At 40.8% G+C, this 15,207-nt stretch overlaps 1 long non-coding RNA gene across 1 annotated transcript in view; it reads left to right on the top strand.

The window, feature by feature from the left end:
* The window catches only part of LOC125960575 (uncharacterized), an 89,273-nt gene that overhangs the window by 19,845 nt on the left and 54,221 nt on the right, over window positions 1-15,207 (top strand). The window contains exon 3 of the long non-coding RNA XR_007470381.1: window positions 11,313-11,371. This is a non-coding gene — a long non-coding RNA (uncharacterized LOC125960575). The remainder of the gene's footprint in view (window positions 1-11,312; window positions 11,372-15,207) is intronic.

The following is a 15,207-nucleotide window of genomic DNA, read 5'->3' as shown; positions in this document are numbered from 1 at the left end:
AAGTGGTTTTAATAATCTGATGTGTGGCTGGGCTGGTGGGTTGTGGAAGCAGAGCACAATATCACCCTGCCCTGTGTGGTCTTCCTTCTCTTAGAGATTCCAGCCTTTCACATGATATAACACTGAGCATACCTCATTGTGTCTAGTGTTTCAAACTGAATATGTCTAAAATGATGATAGTGATGATGACAGTAATAACTGCTATTATCTTAACATACATGTGCACAGTACTTTATAGTTTGTAGATCCCTTTCACTTGCATTCATTACTGAATGATGGACCCTCTAGCTGGGGCTGAATCAGAAGACATGGGATAAGGGCAGGCTTGAATGAAAAAGTCTAGGAAGATGTTATACTAGTCAGGGTTCTCCAGAGAAACAGAACCAAAAGGAAGAGATATATATATATATATATAATATTGAGAATTCACTGAGGGTCAAATTGTTCTTGCGCTTCCTGTCTCCTCCAGTTCTTTTTGCAACGGGACTGAGGAAAACAACTAGCCACCTGTAGAGTCATAAACAAAGATACGTCAGGGAACAATATACTAAAGTTCACTTAGTGCTCTTCCCCAAGTTCCCTTGGAATCATGAGTTGTCTTTACCCAGATCCAGTGATTGGTTGCAGGTATGTTTCAGAGTTCACTCAGACGCTGGTTTGTGTTGTTTCCACTTCCTGTATCAGTACAGGCAGTCCTTGTTTATGTCCACAATGCATTCTTGGAAACCACACCATATAGGGATCTGTGGTAACGCAGATCACTCTCCCGCTCAAGACCAGTGTTTTAACTGAAGGTCATGGTCCCTTTTCAGTTTCTCAAGGTGCCCACATTTATTGGCTCATGGTTCCCTTTTGTCTTTAAACCCAGCAATGGCTGGTTTTATGGAGACTGAGACACAGAGAGAGAGAGACAGACTGATTTAAAAATTGGCTCCTGTGATTGTGGAGCTGGCAAGTCCAGAATCTGCAGGGTCGGCCCTTAGGGTGAAGACCCAAGGAAGAGTCCATGTGGATGTTACAGCTCAGGTCCAAAAGCAGTTTGCTGGCAGAATTTCCTCTTCCCCGGGGACCTTGGTGCTTTTTTAAGGCCTTCAGCTGATTTGATGAGGCCCATTCACAGTTTAGAGAATAATCTACTTTACTCAAAGTTTAAATGTTAATCCTATCTACAAGTTACCCTCACATCAACATCTAGACATGTTTGACCAAATATCTGGGCACTGTGTTCTAGCTGAGTTGACATATAAAATTAACCATCACAAGTATGCGACAAATTCTCTGCTGGACTTGAGGGGAAAATGGTTTTTGCTAGGGTTCAAAGCTGTTCATTTCAATTCAGCAAAAGCCATATATACTCACCTTCTGTTCTGCCCCTGAAGTCTTGATAAGCTGGCACTGCTATTCTGCATAATTATACAAAATATTTTAATATAAATATATTAAAAAATCAAGAATTCTATAAAGCATGGCTTCCAACCTTATCGTTCCATGTTATGATTATTAGGTAGTTTTGAGATTTCTTTTTTGTAGAAGTACCTAGAAAATGCAAGTAATGAATGAAGTGCTATTCAAGTAGAGTATAGAAGCATCAACTACTATTTCTGAATGAGTCCCTCAGAGAGAATATGTTTGGATTCCCTCATTTTACAGATAAATGGAGACGTTAAAAGAATAAAACGACTTGTCCAAGGTCACACACAGATATTTCATGAGAGAAGCCAGGTCTTCTGCCTGCAGTTTCATTGTTCTTCCTGTTGCACCATGGGCCACCATATAAACCTGCAATAACACGCACTTGCAGCACTACAAATGCCCAACCGGTTGTGCTGTGCAACATGTGTCTAAATATGACCAACAAAAATAGGAAACGTCGGTGTCGGGGGGGCAATGGTTAATAAAGAAAAAATATGAAAATGTTGAATCCTAGTCTTTCCCAATGAAGTGGAGATGCTAACTGGAATAAATCTCTCCTATACAGTGTGGCAAAGAGTGAGAGGAACATAACTCAGCCTGCGGCTCCTATGAGCACTAGGCTTAGTAATGGTGCTGTGCTATCTGCATGTAGCCTATCAAGTCCTAGCAAGTGGCTTTGTGTCTTCTGCAAACTGAGATATCCCAGGTACACACCACTACAAAAATTATGTATACAAAATAATTAAACAATTTCTGTAAATAATTCTGCGAATACTTCTAAGTAAGTGGGGGTTACAGATTGGAGGCAGTGGGGGTCTGATCAGTTTAGTCAGCCAGGGAATCTTGGCACCCCATGCTGCCTACCAAGAGCCCCATTTAGACTGTTGCATCAGTTGACGGAAATAATAAAGCTGACTTTGGATTACTATGTGGGGCTCTTGGAGAAAATGTGGTGCCACTTGAATATTCACAGTTTGGCCCCAAGAGAACTTACTTAAAAAGTGCTCTAAGTGGGAAACTTGAAGGAGACTGAGAGAAAGCAGACACCTTTATCAGAGTTGTAATAATAGTGGGGAAAGAGAAGTTCCCCATGTTGAATGGAGCATCTTTGGCTGGATGGAAAGGAGAGCAGTCTTCAGGTTTGTGAGCAGAAGCTACTTTACCTTTTATGATCGAGCCTAAGAAGTCATATAGTTCACTTCTGCCATAATCTTAAACTAATCCAGATTCAAGGGTTGAGAACCTAGACTTCGTATCTCAACGGGAAGAGTGTCCAGTCACGGGTAAGAGGATAGTATTGTGAATGTCTTTGGATAATACGATCCACTGTGGACACAGAAGAGTGAAACATCATGGCTTTGTTCAAGGAATACTTCATAACATTGGCATTTCTTCTTCTTCCTTCTCAAAACAGTAAGCAATAAACGTTTTCTTATACTTTCCGGGGAGAAGGATTCCCGTAGCAAATCTGGCTAGGCAAATCTCTCAAAATCTTAGGGCCTCAATATTCTATTTTTCAAACGAGTATAATCATACTTTGCCTACTGCCAGGATGCTTCTTTCTCCCCACAACTCCCAGCTTTGTTGAGGTATAATTGACATACAACATTTTGTAAGTTTAAGGTGTACACCGTGATGATTTGATATACTTACGTATTGTGAAATGATTACCACAATAAGGTTGTTAACATCTCATCACCTCAGGTAATTGCTATTTATTTTGGGGGGTGAGAACATTTACAATCTACTCTCTTAGTCAATTTCCAAATTTCCAGTATATAATATGGTATTGTTAACTGCAGTCACCATGCTGTACGTTAGATTCCCAACATTTATTCATCTCATAACTGGAAGTTTGTACCTTTTGGCTGACGTTGCCCCATTTCCCTCACGCTGCAGCCCACTGGCAACCACCAATCTAGTCTCTGTTTCTGTGGGTTTGGAAGTTTTAGATTGTACATATAAGTGAGATCGTACGCTATATGGCTTTCTCTGTCTGACTTATTTCACCTGGCATAATGTACTCGGGGTCCATCAGTGTTGTTGCAAATGGCAGGATTTCCTTTTTCCTCATGGCTAAATAATATTTCATTGTGTGCGTGTATATATACATATATATATGTGTGTGTGTGTGTGTGTGTGTATATATATGTATATGCACCACATCTTCTTTATCCATTTATGGACACTTAGGTTTTATTCATATCTTGCCTATTGTGAACATGGGAATACAGACAATCTCTCTGAGATCCTGATTTCATTTCATTTGGATACATACACAGAAGTGGAATTGCTGGATCATATGGTAGTTATTTTTAACTTCTTGAGGAACCTCCATACTGTTTTCCCTTGTGGCTGTAACAATTTGCATTCCCACCAACAGTGTACAAGGTTTCTCTTTTCTCCACATCCTCACCAGCACGTGTTATTTCTTGTCTTTCTGATAATAGCCATCTCAGCAAGTGTGAGGTGATATCTCATTGTGGTTTTGATTTACAATTCCCTGTTGATTAGATGTTGAGCACTTTTTCATGTACCTGTTGGTATGTCTTCTTTGGAAAAATGTCTGTTAAGTTCCTCTGCCCATTTTAAGTTGGATTTAAATTTTTTCTTTCTTTTTTTCTTTTGACTATTGAGTTGTATGAATTTCTTATACAATTTGGATATTAACCCTTTATCAGATAGATGGTTTACAAATATTTTATCCCATTCTGTAGGTTACCTTTTCATTCTGTTGATTTTATTGTACAGAAGCTTTTTAGTTTGATGTAGTCTCACTTATTAATTTTTGCTTTTATTAATTGTGCTTTTGATATCATACACAAAAAAAAATCAAGGCCAGTGTCAAGGAGATTTTTCTCTTATTTTTTCTTCTAGGAGTTTTGCAGTTTCATTATTTATATTTAAGTCTTTAATCCATTTCAAGTTAATATTTGTGAATAGTGTAAAATAGGGGTCCAATTTCATTCTTCTGCATGTGATTATCCAGTTTTCCCAGCACCATTTATTGAAGAGCCTATCATCTTTTTCCCCACTGATTATTCTTGGCTTCCCTGTCGAATATTAGTTGACTGTATATGTGAGAGTTTATTTCTGGGCTCTCAAATCTGTTCTGTTGGTCTGTGTGTCTATTTTTGTATCAGTACCATACTGTTTTGATTACTACAGCTTTGTAATATAGTTTGAAATCAGGACGTGCGATGCCTCCAGCTTTGTTCTTCTTTCTCAGAATTGCTCTGGCTATTTAGGGTCTTTCATGGTTCTGTCTGAATTTTATGGTTCCGGTTGTCTTTCTATTTCTGTGAAAAGTGCCATTGAAATTTTGATAGGGATTGCATTGAATCTGTAGATAGCTTTGGATAGTAAGGACATTTTAACAATATTAATTCTTCTGATCCATGAATATGGATATCTTTCCAATTGTGTCTTCTTCAATTTCTTTCATCAAGATCTTATAATTTTCAGTGTATAGATTTTTCACCTCCTTGGTTAAATTTCTAACTTTTAAATTAATTAGTTAATTAATTTGTTTATTTATTTATTTATTTGGCTGTGTTGGGTCTTCATTTCTGTGCAAGGACTTTCTCTAGTTGCGGCGAGCGGGGGCCACTTTTCATTGCGGTGCGTGGGCCTTTCACTGTTGTGGCTCTCTTTTTGCGGAGCACGAGCTCCAGACGCGCAGGCTCAGTAGTTGTGGCTCACGGGCCTAGTTGCTCCGTGGCATGTGGGATCTTCCCAGACCAGGGCTCGAACCCATGTCCCCTGCCTTGGCAGGCAGATTCTCAACCTCTGCGCCACCAGGGAAGCCCCTCTATTTTATTGTTTCTCTTTATTTCTTTTTCAGATACACTGTTTTTAGTATATAGAAATACAACTGATTTCCGTATAATGTTATTGTATCCTGCAACTTTACTGATTAGTTCTAATAGTTTTTTGGTGGAGTCTTTAGGATTTTCTATATGTAGGATTATATCATCTGCAAACAGAGACCATTTTACTTTTTTCTTTCCAATGTGGATGCCTTTTATTTCTTTGTCTTGCCTGATTGCTCTATGACTTCTAGTACTATGTTGAGTAGAGGTAGTGAGAGCGAGCACCTTTGTCTTGTTCCCGATCTTAGAGGAAAACCTTTCAGCCTTTCATAATTGACTATGATTTTAGCTGTGGGCTTGTCATATAAAGCCTTTTTTTAATGTTGAAGTGCATTCCTCCTACACCCAAACTGTTGAGAGTTTTTATCATGAAAGGATGTTGTATATTGTCAGATGCTTTTTCTGCATCTACTGAGATGATCATATAATTTTTAACTTTCCTTCTATTAATGTAGTTTATCACATTTACTGATTTGCATATATTGAACCATTCTTGCATTCCATGGATAAATCCCACTTGATCATGGTGTATGGTCCTTTTAATGTGCTGTTGAATTCAGTTTACTAATATTTTTTATTGAGAATTTTTGCATGTATGTACATCAGGGATTTTGGCCTGTAGTTTTCTTATAGTGTCCATATCTGGCTTTGGTATCAGGGTAATTCTGGCCTTGTAAGATGGGTCTGAGAGTGTGCCACCTCTTTGATTTTTGGAAAGAGTTTAAGAAGGATCGGTTTAATTCTTCTTTAAATATTTGGCAGAATTCACCAGGGAAACCGTCTGGTCCTGGGCTTTTCTTTGTTGAAAAATTTTTGATTACTGACTCAATCTCCTTATGTGTTATTGGTCTGTTCACATTTTCTGTTTCTTTATAATTTAGTCTTGGTAGGTTGCATATTTCTAGGAATTTATCCATTTCTTCTAGGTTATAGAATTTATGTTCATAGTAATCTCTTTATGATCCTGTGTGTTTTTGTGGTGTCAGTTGTAATGTCTTCCTCTCTCATTTCTAATTTCATTTATTTGAGGCTTCTCTCTTTTTCTTAGGCTAACTAAAGGTTTGTCAATTTTGTTTCTCTTTTCAGAAAACCAGCTCTTAGTTTCATTGATCTTTTCTATGGTTTTTCTGGTCTCTATTTCTGCTCTGACCTTTGTTATTTCCTTCCTATTGGTAACTTTGAGCTTAGTTAGTTCCTGTTTTTCTATCTAGTTCCTTGAGCATAAAGTTAGGTTGTTGACTTGAAATCTTTCTCTCTCTTTTTTTTTTTTTTGGCCACACTGCATGGCATGTGGGATTTTAGTTCCCCGACCAGGGATTGAACCCACGGCCCCTGCAGTGGAAGCGTGGAGTCTTAACCACTGGACTGCCAGGGAAGTCCCTCTTTTTTTCTTAACATAGGCGTTTGTCTCTATAAACTTCTCTCTTAGAACTGCTTTTGCTGCATTCCATAAGTTTTAGTATGCTGTGTTTCCATTTGCATTTGTTTCAAGATTTTTTTTTATTTCCCTTTGGTTTCTTCTTGACTCATTGGTTGTTGTGAAGTGTGTTGTTTAGTTTTCACACATTTGTGAATTTTCTAGCTTTCCTCCTGTTATGATTTCTCATTTTATGCCATTGTGGTTGGAGAAGATATCTGATATGATTTCAATCTTAAATTTACTAAGACTTGTTTTGTGATCTATCAGTGATCTATCCTGGAGAATGTTCAGTGTGCATGTGAGAAGAATGTGTTTTTCCGCTGCTGTTGGATGGAATGTTCTGTCTACGTCTCTTAGGTTCATTTGGCCTAAAGTATGGCTTAACTCCAACATTTCCTTACTGATTTTCTGTCTGGGTGATCTGTACATTGTTGAAAGAGTTATTGATGTCCCCTACAATTATTGTTATTTCTTTTTTCCTTCAGATTTGTTAGTACTTGCCTAATATACTTAGGTGGTCTGATGTTGGGTGCATATATATTTACAATTATTATAACCCCTTGGTGAATTGACCCCTTTATTATTATTATCATCATATAATGACCTTCTTTGTCTATTATTACAGCTTTTGAGTTAAAATTTATTTTGTCTCATATAAGTATAGCTACCTCTGCTCACTAGGTTTCCATTTGCATAGAGTATCTTTTTCCATCCCTTCACTTGATCCCTCTTGTGACAGAATTCTTAAGCTTGTGTACCTTCTCTTGATCCTGCAAGGTACTGAGAGGTGTTCCTTTTGGTTTCTCAAGGGCAATGCTGAAGCTTAAGTTTGTGGTCTTTCCCTGGTCTGCAGATTTAGGTCACCTTTCTGTGTGTGCTCACTAGCTATCTGCCAGGGCAAGCTCTTGCTGCCATCAGGAGTGCACACAGATCCAGCCACAGGGTAGGCGTGTGTGTACGTGAGGCACGTGGAGCTTTGGGGGGACCCATGGGCAGAGCACCCCAATGGCTCATGCGAGGGCTTCTTGATCGAGTCCATGATGCCTTCAGTAGGATCCACATCCCTTTAATGCCCTCCCAGAATTCTGTCTGCCGCTCTCCCAGCCTCTTCATGCCTCCTAGTCATGCAGATCATGACAGTACTCTGGCTGGGGTGAGAGAGAAATACACTTCTTTGGCAGAGTCCTGCACATCTGTGGAAGCCAGGTACTCACTCACGTACTCTCTCTCCCCTTCAGTAGGAAACAGATGGTCTCTCTTGGCACTGAGCTGTGCTACTTTGGGGGAGGGGTGACATGGGTAAAGTCAAGTTGTTCCTCTTACTATCTCCAATGCATCCAAATTCGTGTGTGTGTGTGTGTGTGTGTGTGTGTGTGTGTGTGTGTGTGTGTGTATATATATATATTTTTTTTTTTTTTTTGCTGGAACTTCACTGGACCTCTGGACTTCCACAAAGGCTCTCTTATCCATGGGTGATTATCTAAGACAGTGTTCTCCAGAGGCTCCTGAACCATAGCTGAGAGGGGCTGGAGCCAGTCTGTGGGCCACTGCAGAGTCCACAGCCTGGGACCAAGGTCTGTATGCCTATTGCCTGGTGCCTGGGTGGGTGATACTCCTCCCAAGTCCCTTGGCATGTGGTGCTGGATCCCACAGCTCCCACAAAGACATTTTTGTTAGTGGGTGTATGCCAACCTGCTGTTGTTGAAGGGGTAATACAAGTGAGGGCTGTCTTTCAGCCATATTGCTCACAGGAGGCTTTTGAAGGTCATGATAGAATACCTATAAAAATTACTTGAAGCTGGTAAAACACCATTCATATTCATCTGTTCAATCATCCATCCATTCATCCACCCAATCACCATCCATTCACCTTGATCAACCTATTCTTTCATTTATCAAATACTTATTAAACATCTACAATATGTCAATCTCTGTACTATGGCATGGACTCAGTGTAAGGAATTATTGGTTCTCTGATGAATATTCCTGAAAACCACTTTCTGAAGCAATGCCAGTAAATTAGAATCAGCACTCTCTTAGAAATATTTAACCAGTGTGTACAGACTAATTGGTCACTAAAGGTTAATGTCTTATTTTAATGTTCCAGTTTAACGTTTCAGCTTCTTTATCAAAGGTAGTGAAATTTTACAACCTTTTCAGAGAAATTCTGCTTTCTGCAATAGCAACACAGATAAGCTCAAATAATCTGCTTGGCTTGATCTATCGCAAGTAGCTACTTACCTGCTCTGTTTGGCCAGAATCGTAGGTTTGTTATCACAGCGTTTTCTCAATGTTATACATCTTTTAATGGTTGTCTTCCAGCATATTCTTGGGTTCACATTGTAGTACACCGTTTCTTAATTTATAAGCAGACTGAGAATTAATTATTTACAATTTGTTTAAACAACCGTATTGTGGACCTGTAGTATGAGATATAGTAGCCAAGATAGCAAAACCTACAACTTTTTGTTGTTTTATTAATTACAAAATACCATCACCACCCAACACCAAACAAATCCCTTCTGTATATATTATAAGAATTCTGTGAAATGTTATTGCAGTTCCATCTATCCCAGATCTCCACACAAATAAATCTTTGCAAGAATGTTTAGGCCGGTGTGATGTGTAGTGGTTAAGAGCATGGCTCTGGAGGAAGACAGATTGGGTTTGTATCATGGCTCTGCAGATACTAGCTGTGTGACCTTAGACAAGTTACTTATCTTCTTTAAGTGTCAGTGTCTCCGTCTCTAAGATGTGAACAGTAATACCTATTTATGTGGCTGCAATTGAGAAAACTAGAGAAAGAACGCTTATGAAGCTCTGGTAAGATTCTTTGCCTAAGGTCTCCATAAATACTGTTTTTTAGTATCTGTGTTATTTTGACTAAGCGGAGGGGAAGAGGTACCATGCAGTTCTTATTTTTTCTACATTTTAGCTGTAGATTATTTTGTGGTAATATATTTTGCATGTTTCATATAGAATTAGGTTCAGCTGTGAGTTACAGAGGGCTAAAACAACAGTGGCTTTAAAGATATAGACCACCCCACTTTCTGTATAAAAGTTAGGCTCTCCAGGGCTGGTGTGTAGTGGTTCTATTCCCTGAAGTTTCCAGGAATCAAGAATCCTTAGAGTTTACGCCTCTGCCATCTTGAGGTTTCAACCATTGTCCTCATGACCTAGGATGTTAGCTAGAGCCCCAGCCACCATCTTAAGATGCAGAGTGGAGGAATACTTGAAAAAGAAAGTGGATGAAAGCAAAGGATATGACAGTGACCTTTTGAGGGAGGTCTCCAAAAGCTGCCACATATTTTCATGTTTATCCAATTGTCCAGAATCTAGGCACATGTTCAGACTTAGTTGGAATGGCGGATAGAAAACGTATTCTCTGTTCTGAGTGGATATTTGTTCAGCTTAGGATTGCAAGTCCTCCTACTGGGAAGGAATGGAGAGAACGGGTACTGGAGAACACTGGCAGACATCTCGCACAGTATGTAACCTGTGTATTAAACAGACTCAACTCATTGTGGTATAAATGTGAATGATTTATTTGTCCAATAACTTCTACTACCTTTGCTCTGCTCAACCACCTTTTCCTCCTGGGAGCCAGCTCCCCTAATGATATTTCAGTCTGGTTCCTTGTACTTAGTCGCTCTGGGCTCTTCAGAACAGTCTCACTTCAGTTTGTGAGCCCCAATCTCTTCATTTAAAAACATCTATCTGAAATTAAGTTCAAAACTCTCCTCCTCCTCCCCCCAGTTCATGCTGGATTAGTAGTTCCAGGGATCTAGAGGTTAGAGGCACCTGGCACCATGGGCTCCCTTTCATCTTCCCCTTTCCTTCTCCTACTTACCTCTCTGAGACTGAGTCAGGGACAAGCATAAGGGACACAGATGGTGACCTCTTCCTACCTTTCTTTTGACCATTCTCACTGCTCTGGCTGGTTGCTTGAAGGCCCAGTGGAAGCAGTAGGGATTGCTTTAAGCCTTGCTGATGCGTCTCCATCCTGCATGCTCCATTGGCATTGGTAGTCCTTTGTAAGCTTCATGGCCATCTGCCCTTCATGGCCTCCTACGCGGGGTCTATAGCCACTTGTGGAATCTATCTTCTGCATGCCTCAGGAAACAGGAACCCAACGGGACCATACGCCCCTCTCAACCAGGCTACGCCCTGGTGCCCTGCTCTGTGGTGTTCTTTCTCCTGCACTGGCGGCAGGTCAACAAGCCTGGTGGCCTCAGACTGCTTAGACATCTGTTGACTGAAAGAAAAATATACAGTGTAAGAGTTGTAAGTTTCAGTTTTATTCAGGGACTTCACTGAGGACTGTTGCCTGGGAAACAGCCTCTCAGTAGCTCTGAGGGGATTGCTCCGAAGAGGTAGGAGAAGAAGCCACTATGTATATATGATTATGGCTAGGGAATGCATGCAATCACATATACATCATGAGGAACAGATTTCTCAGTTAATAGTTTTAGTGAGTTTCTATGTATGGGAAAATGTAGGAATCTGGGTCCATTAAAATTTTTTCCTGAAATATCCCTAACTATCTAAGGGTGTTTTTCCAAAGCACAGAGTGCCTTATCTTGTTTTTCGTCCTGAATTCCTTTCAGGGTGTCCTGGAGGTCAGCGACTGCAGTGGGTGATGACTCGATCCTTGGAGAACTGGATGGTGAGCAACAGTCTTTGCTCTACACACTCAATGGGGGCAAGTCCTGCCCCCTTCTTTTTTTTCTATTGTGGTTAAATATATAAAAACACAAATTTGCTATTTTAACCTTTTTTCAGTGTTTAATTTAGTGGCCTTAATTACATTTACAATGTTGTACAACCATCACTACTATCTATATTTCCCAAAGTGTTTCATCACCCAAACACCCGTACCCGTTAAGCAAAAACTCTCTGTTTTCCTCCCTTCATCCCCTGATAACCTTGAATCTACTTTGTGTCTCTTTGAATTTGCCTATTCTAGGTATTTCATATAAGTGAAATCATACAATATATGTCCTTCTTGTTTGGCTAATTTTACTTAACATAATGTTTTCATGGTTTATCCATGTTGTAGCATGTATCAGAAGTTCATTCTTTACTGTGGTTGATTAACATTCCATTGTATGTATATAGCACATTTTGCTTATCCATACTTTTTGGCTATTGTGAATAGTGCTGCAAAGAACACTGGCATACAAATATATGTTTGAGTTCCTGTTTTCAGTTCTTCTGGGTGTATATCTAGGAGAGGGATTGCTGGGTCATCTGGTAATTTTATATTTATCTTTCTGAGGAACTGACAAACTGATTTCCACAGCATCTGCACCAGCAATGTAGTAGGGTCCTAATTTCTCCACATCCTTGCCAACACTTGTTATTGTCCCCTTTTCTGATTATAACCATCATAGTAGGCATGAAGTCATATCTCATGCATTGTGGTTTTGATTTACATTTGCATGTTGACTAATGATGTGAAGCATCTTTTCACGTGCTTGTTGGCCATTTGTATATCTTTGTTAGAGAAATGTTTATTCAGGTCCTTTGCCCATTGTTTTAAACTGGGTTGTTTGTCTTTTGGGGACTCTTACCTTCTTGTAGCTACTACAGCGAGAGAAGAAAGAGGAGAGCTTCTCTTCAGGCTGCTGAGTTATCCAAGAAGTCATCTTCTCACACCTCTGGTCTTCCTCTTGTGGCTGTTTATGAATCAGTTTGGGCTCTGTTTTCTCTGAAGTTGGAGGAGGGGGTGCAGTAATGTGATGCTCACAGCAAGAAGTAGGCTTTAAAAACTGCATTCCCGGTATTCACCTCTGGAGGTTCAAGAAGGTCTTAATCAGATCTTACATGAACCTGTTTCACTTATGCGTAGAATAATCCAGTCTCAGGACAGGAAGAGACCTTAGAGTTCATCAGGTCCAGCCCCATGATTTTACAGATGTGGCCTCGCAGGTCCTGAAAGGTGAAGTAACTTTGCCCACTGTTTTGCTAGTTTATAAGTGATTTTTTAAATGCCTGGTTTATGTGTCACTATGACTGGTTGTAAAAGTGTGCCTTCCCTTTTGGTAATCTGGAAGAGGAACACATTAGAGATACGACCTATTTCTGTTTTCCCTTCTCCATGTGACAGAGGTTCAAGGGGAAAATATTTTGCTGTCATTTCTAACATATGGATGGTTTCTCGGCTTTTGGGGATCAGGCTGTTGTACCAAGTGAATACAGATGAGCATTACGCTTGCCTAGTACTCTGCTCTTTGCAGAGTGGTAGCATTTTCTTTCTTTCTTTCTTTCTTTTTTTTTAAAGCAAAGCTTTTATTTATTTATTTTTATAAACTTTATTTTTGGCTGCGTTGGGTCTTCGTAGCTGCGTATGGTCTTTCTCTAGTTGTGGGAGCAGGGGCTACTCTTCATTGAAGTGCACGGGCTTCTCATTGTGGGGGCCTCTCTTGTTGCGGAGCAGGGGCTCTAGGCACGTGGGCTTCAGTAGTTGTGGCATGTGGGCTCAGTAGTTGTGGCGCATGGGCTTAGTTTGCTCAGTGGCATGTGGGATCTTCTTGGACCAGGGCTCGAACCCGTGCCCCCTGCATTGGCAGGCAGATTCCTAACCACTGCACCACCATGGAAGTCCTGGTATCATATTCTTACAACATCCTGACAATTAGAGAGCAAGTGAGTATTCCTACTGGATGGGTAAAGACATGACCAAGATCATCAGTAAACTGGGGGCAGCTTCCGGTGCAGATGACAGCCCCTCATCTCTGTGAAGGTAGTCTGGCTGTCACCCTACTGATGATCAGCAGGCTGCAGTGGAAGGAACATGAGGATGTAGAGTCAGAGAACTCAGGCCCCATTCCCCTGACCAACTGCTACCTTAGGCAAGTCACTTTATCTTTCTGATTCACAGTCTCCTCACCTGTAAAGCGGAGACAAAAGTAACACTGATCTATCCAATTGTTGTGGAATCAAGACAGAAAGTCGAATTAAAGTCTTTAATGAACATAGAGAGTTATACAAATGTTAGTGATTTCTGTTTTCTGGCTGTCTAGGTAGGGGGTCACTTTGTGTATTATAGATAAGACTTTGTAAGGTTTAATGACATTAGAAGCTTAGGAGAGTTTCAGAGGACTCCTGCAGCAGAAAAGATGACGTGCTCTTCATCCTTAGGTCTTATCCTAACCGTAACCATTGTTATTTAGAATTCAACAGACATAACAAGCTAAGTCTTCTGAGATATTCTCCACTTTGTAAATACAAGCTTGCCTTTTACAGTTCTTTCACCCTCGGAAAGATGCAACGTTTAACTCATTCCACCTAGCATTTGAAAGGTCAGTTGTGAAAATCTGAAAATCTTTCTAACACACAAATCCAGTCACAACGCTCTTATTATTAAAACCTTTTTACTCCCCGTGGCTCACAAAGTCCAAATTCCATAGCTGCAAATCCTTTTCCTGTCCAAGTGGATGAGAAATATGTAAATAGATCTGATAATCAAACCCGTGCCCTGGGTGTGCAAGGCCTACCACGGTCCAGCCCTGGTCTGTGTGCTCAGTCTAACCTCCCGCCTCTGGTTCCCACACACCCACAGCACGGGCACAGCCCCTCTTACCTGGGACCACAGATGCCCGCCTGTCCTGGCTCTTTATTTGCTGGGCCTGCCTCAGCTGCACAGATGCCCTGCTCCCTCGTCACTTTCGTGTTTACCCTTTAAGACGCAGCTCAGAAGCCACGTCATCTGTGAAACCACCTCTGACCTCTTCTTCCTCACAGGGAGGATTAATCATTCTTTCTCTGTGTGAAAATAAGCATTTCCCACGTGATTCTGTCTTTTGTTCTATTTCATTTGAGATTTTGTCTAGCCATTAGTCCTCCAGCATTTTGAGGGCTGGGCAGAATCTTCCTCTTTGTCTCTCTGCACCCTAGTGCCCAGTGCCATATGTGGAAACATCAGGTGCTCAATACATGTTTGCCGCATGAAAGTTTGCGGAAGACCATAGGGCAAGATACACTGATGAGATAAACGGGAACTTGTTCGTGTTGTCTGATTTAAAACTTGCCAGCAGTCCCTAGAGCCTGGAACTATGCCCATCATTGCTTTGGGTCTCCATCCCCTCCGTCCAAGACTGAAAAGATTTCTCCCTTCTCTAATCATTAATTAGACATGAATGAGACAATACAACAAGGCCACCCTCCTGACCTCTGGTGTAGCCAATCAGTCTGTTAATTGGAGAGACAGGGCCTGTGACACCAGCAAGCTGTGTGACTGTAGCCGATCTCTCCTAGTCTCTGGGCTTCAGGTTTTGGAATCAGGGAGTTAGACTTCATATTCTCAGAGGTCCCTCTCAGTCCTGACTATCTTCTACATGGTTGATCCTGGGAAAGCTGAATGAGGCAGAGGACAGGTAAATATATTTCAGCTGGGGTAGACACAGTGGCAGGAGAAGGGGCAGGATCGGGGTAGGTCAGGTATCAGCATGAAATCCCTGGCATTCCTTCGAAACTACAGTGTCCTGGGAATTCCCTGGC

This window comes from Orcinus orca, chromosome 11, assembly GCF_937001465.1.
Source record: "Orcinus orca chromosome 11, mOrcOrc1.1, whole genome shotgun sequence".
NCBI classification, from domain to species: domain Eukaryota; kingdom Metazoa; phylum Chordata; class Mammalia; order Artiodactyla; family Delphinidae; genus Orcinus; species Orcinus orca.
The sequence above is the reverse complement of the archived record's forward strand: the minus strand, read 5'-3'. Positions and strand labels throughout refer to the sequence as shown.